Raw genomic sequence first — 5,260 nt, forward strand, 5'->3', positions numbered from 1 at the left:
CATTCATCTTCTATTTTCATTCTGTTAATATGTTTATATACGGTGGCCCCTAGAGACAAAGCACGTACAAACTCCAAAACACTTGCAAACTCCAAAACGCATGCAAACTCCAAAACACTTGCAAACTCCAAAACACTTGCAAACTCCAAAACGCATGCAAACTCCAAAACACTTGCAAACTCCAAAACACTTGCAAACTCCAAAACGCATGCAAACTCCAAAACACTTGCAAACTCCAAAACACTTGCAAACTCCAAAACACTTGCAAACTCCAAAACACATGCAAATTCCAAAACACATGCAAACCCCAAAGCACATGCAAATTCCAAAACACAACGGAAGTGCTCCAGGGCGCTAGGGGCAGTGTTGAGCTCGATTTGCAAAATAAACGGCAAGATTGTCTGTATGGGACGGTCTAGTCTCTGTCGCGCTTCCCAGGTTGCCTAGCAACCATGATACTAACCGCTGGAAACGTGTCATACAACTTTGTTTGACAGAAATGAAGGAAAACATATTTTGTTCATTTGTTTGTTTGTTTGTACAAGAGCTTTGTGTGATTTGATAAGTATCTGAGGTTGAGACCACAGGACAGTAAAACATGATTTTTGGGCTTCATTTCTGTACTGAACAGTCATTTAAGATTAGTTAGTAAATAACAATTAGCTAATGTTGTTCATGAGACTAAAGTCATATCACTTTGGTAATGTAAATATAATATGGCCAATATTATAGTTATTATATTAATCATTATTAGCTATTACAGCAGTAAACATGAACTCTGTGTCAAATACTGAGCCTCAGTACAGATTCAAGTTGCAGTTATTTATAGGTCTTATCACCTTAAATCTTCACTCAAAGACAAGTATCTTTGACAGTGCATATATAGGTGTATCATATATAAGAGAGAAATGTTGTTCCTTCAGTATGTTGGCATTACTAAATTTGGCTCATTGCTTACATATGTGTGTAAAAAGAAATTATATGAGCTGTGATAACTGTTTCTGATAAAATGAAGAGTAGACTGATATATTGAATATTCCTTTATTGGGTGAGAAAATCAGACCATGTCATAACTGCTTTAAGTCATACAGAATAGATATCAGAGCCTTAAACAGGCTGACTTCTGCTAAATGGGTCAAACTGGGCAGAAAGTCTACAAACACATAGCATCATTATAGAATATGATGTAACACTATAGATCAACTTACCTCAGAATATATAAAGCATATAAACAATTACAGCAATATGATGCAACAAACACAGCACTGCTACTAATCCAAAATACTCAAAGCTTCATAGAACTGAAACAAACATTTATTTTTAGGTCCATTCAGCTGCTGATACATACTTTAGGTTTCTGAATATTAAACTTGTTGCTGCCTTTCATAGTGTTTAACTTGAAGGCCCTGAGTACTTTCTCCCACACTGCAAACACTGGAATGATAAAAATTATTTGAACATTACCTAATAAGACTGATTCAGGACAGACAATTAGTTATGTTAAACTTTCCTAGCAGTCCTTCACAAACAGGGAACAGTCTGTCTATTCTCTCCATCTGTCAGCTGCTGCTGGCTCTTCCTCCTCCTCTTCCTCACACACTGCTGAGTCCTGGTGGATCATCAGGGGTGCAAAGCCTCACAGATGATGTGCAGCAGTGGGTCCCTCAGTCTGTCCTCACTCTGGACACTTGCAGTTGCCACACATGGAAATCAAATGTGTGATAAGCTGCAGGATTCAAACACAAGTGTAACTTATAAATACATGTTCATACTTTTATTACACAATCAGAGAGAAAGAAAAAGAGAGAGAGTGCAGGACAGACAGACAGGTGACAGCCTCAGGTGTACACACTGCTACAAAACAGCACAAAAGAAGGAGGACTGTGTTATTACGAAACAAGAAGAGTTCCCAGATGGTACAGTGGACACATGTGTGACTCCTTGATTAAAGCATCTTTCTTTCAGCTTAACGAGTGAACCGTCAGCTCGTTCAAACACACGTTAAACTCCATTTGGCTCGACACCACCGAACAGAGGCAGCAATATAACATAGCTAACATTAACAGTGCAGTGAATCCTGCTTGTTCCGTGATATTCAGGACTGCAAACCGAGCAGCATCACTGACTTTCAGCCTGTTGTGTTTGTGGATATATGACTGACTTTAATTATCCATAAAATCATCACATTCTCTGTAAGATTAAAGTCAACTATTGAACGGCGTATATTTTGGAGTAAAGGCTTTAAAACCAAGTTAGTACAAACATCGCTAATGTCACATAACTTTCCCGACATGTGGCCAACAGTAATGTTTTAATGTTCTTCATTATAAAAAACATTTGCGCATAAATAAGTGACATAATATTCAGTACTTACTTCTGAAAGTTTACTCTTCGGTGGCTCCGCTTCCGCCGTTTTTTTCGGCAAAATTATCCACACCACAGCCGCACTATGAAATCTGGGATATGTTGGGCCATGAAGGCTACAGCGACCCATCCTTAAAATTCAGGGAAATTAAGGACGCATTTGAGGGCCGCATTTCGAGCAGCCTTTGAATTGGGACAGCTTTCGTCGTGTCGCTGTGACGTAATCGGCCTTAAAATGAGGCCTTTAAGGCTGCAGACCCCAAATCCGGTCATTGGTACATCCTGGCTTGTGTAGTTAATAGGTAACAAAAGCTCAACACTGCCCCTAGCGTCCTGGAGCACTTCCGTTGTGTTTTAGAATTTGCATGTGCTTTGGAGTTTGCATGTGTTTTGGAGTTTGCATGTGTTTTGGAGTTTGCAAGTGTTTTGGAGTTTGCAAGTGTTTTGGAGTTTGCAAGTGTTTTGGAGTTTGCAAGTGTTTTGGAGTTTGCATGTGTTTTGGAGTTTGCAAGTGTTTTGGAGTTTGCAAGTGATTTGGAGTTTGCAAGTGATTTGGAGTTTGCATGTGTTTTGGAGTTTGCAAGTGTTTTGGAGTTTGTACGTGCTTTGTCTCTAGGGGCCACCGTATTTATATTATCCAAACCATAACTGAATAGCTAACTACTAGGTAGCACACCATTGTGTACCAGCTACCCAACATTAGTAACCCTGCAAACATTTCTGCTGTTTAATTTTCTGACCACACTTATGTTGAAAGTGATAGCGGAGCTGCACATTTTAGTTTTTTAGAAATTCCTCAGTCAAAACATGGTATTTCGTCTTTAGATGACACGTAGCGAGCCAGCTTCCTGCTGACTTCAACTTTTGCTAGACTTTGTAAATCCTCTTTCTCATGCATGTCTGAATGTTAACCTTTATTGCAAAGCAGCCATACTAATCATTTTACTGAACATGAAGGAATTTTGACTATTTTTAACTCTCAATGATCCAAGAGTTGTTTGAGTTTGGGAACTGAAGAAAGGTCAAGACCTAGGGCAAAGCATAGGGAACTTTTTTTTTTATTAGCCATCCAAACACATGTACCCCTATAAACCCTGTAAAAGTCAGTTTTAACTTGTATTTCTGTAGGTTAGCATTCAGAGACTATCGACTTGTGTTACACGCTCTTTTATGGCTGCCACCATGTTGTTTTTTGGAGCCAGGAGTTACAATATTTGGACAAGACTGCTAAGTTAACAGCTGAGGCTAGCTAGCTTTGTTAGCCTAAAGTCTTAAAATGGGTTTTACTCACCGAAACTGAATCTCACATGTCCCTAATAAATCACACAGCAAGGCATATTATGTTATCTGTCAAATGACATGAAAAACCTAAAAAGGCAAAAACACCATTAAAAAATCTAGTTCTGCCAGCCAGCTATCAGATAGAGCTTTGTGCATCAGTACACCTGTACACCTCAAAGCAGCCACACTCCCAGCATGATTATGCACTACTTCTACAACAATTTTAAACATCCTTTGCACACCTTAATTCTTAATATGTAGTGTACAGGATTCAGTTTGCTCTGAAGCGAAAAAGCAGTTTCAGTTGGCATTAATCTTCTTTAACTGATGGCAACACAGCAAGAAAGTAAGCAGTTTAATTTTACTCTCTTGGAGGGGGTTAGTGCATCAGTATGCTCCACACAAAGTACTTGTCAAATTGCGTAACGTTGCCTGAAACCTCCAGAGCAAAATGTTTTTAACTGGCTTGTAGAGTTACCTTCTCAAAAGGATAGTGGTGTAAATTACTCAAGCTGCTAAATCTTTTTACACTTTACCACTGTGACACCGTTTACCCATGTGTGAGTGCACATCCAAAGCTGGAGAAAACGAGACGGGAGGAAACTCAGAGCATGTGCACGTAGGCAGTGCTGTTTAACTGCTTTGTGTGTGTGTGTGTGTGCGTCCATGTGCATATGCGTGCACATGTGTGATTTTATATAACACTTAGTTGCCTATTCAGCAGCAAGAATTATTGGTTCTCAGCCAGACTGCCTCCTTCACACTCTCAGTTCCTTGCAGATCTTATCTTTCTCTTCACGTTGCAGTAAGACAAATAATTTTCACTTTCACTCGCATCTATGTGCCCTAAGCTTGTCATGTGCCGTTTTCCATATGCTTTTGGCTTACAAACAAATGAAGGTGCAATCCCACTTCTTGCACACATTGTCTTTATGTTTTATCCAAAATTGCACATACACAAAGATAAATAACAGCTAGTGCAAGATAACTGGGCTTTCGTTGACTACCAAATCATGTTATCATCATTGTTCCAGTTTGCCTGAGTGTACACTAGGTTTTGGGTTACGTAATCTTTATTTATTTATTTTCGTTCGTTTGGATGCACAGCATCTAGTGATCCAGAGGACGGACATTAAAGTGATTGTCTTTTATGCTGATCATGTAAATCAGCATCAAAATGCTTTATTAATCACAGAGGTTTAGTCAAGTATTAAACACTAGATTAAAATGGTTGAATTTCATATGCAGTTTCCTGGCCAGAAAAAGTGAGAGAAAACTGTAAGAAAATTACAAAAAAAAAAAATTAAATGACTTCTGTTGCTATCGCCCTAATGTCCTAAAATACCTCACAATCAAACCAATTTCAACAGTTCTTAGAGTGTTAATTTCAAACAAATAGTTTTAGTTTCCTCTTGAGAATTTTGGGTAGTCAACCTTAGGGATCAGTAGCCACCCACAGCTGTATTCCTGCGCTACATTTACGTTCCCATCTTTTCAAACGCAACCTCACTGACATCACCGAATAGCACCTCTCCTCTCCACAGATGTGCTCTGGGTTGTCCTTGGAGATTTCCCCATGAAAACAAAGCTCTCCTCCCCTACGACTCTCTCTCTG

This window comes from Neolamprologus multifasciatus, chromosome 17 (assembly GCF_963576455.1).
Source record: "Neolamprologus multifasciatus chromosome 17, fNeoMul1.2, whole genome shotgun sequence".
Classification (NCBI taxonomy): Eukaryota; Metazoa; Chordata; class Actinopteri; order Cichliformes; family Cichlidae; genus Neolamprologus; species Neolamprologus multifasciatus.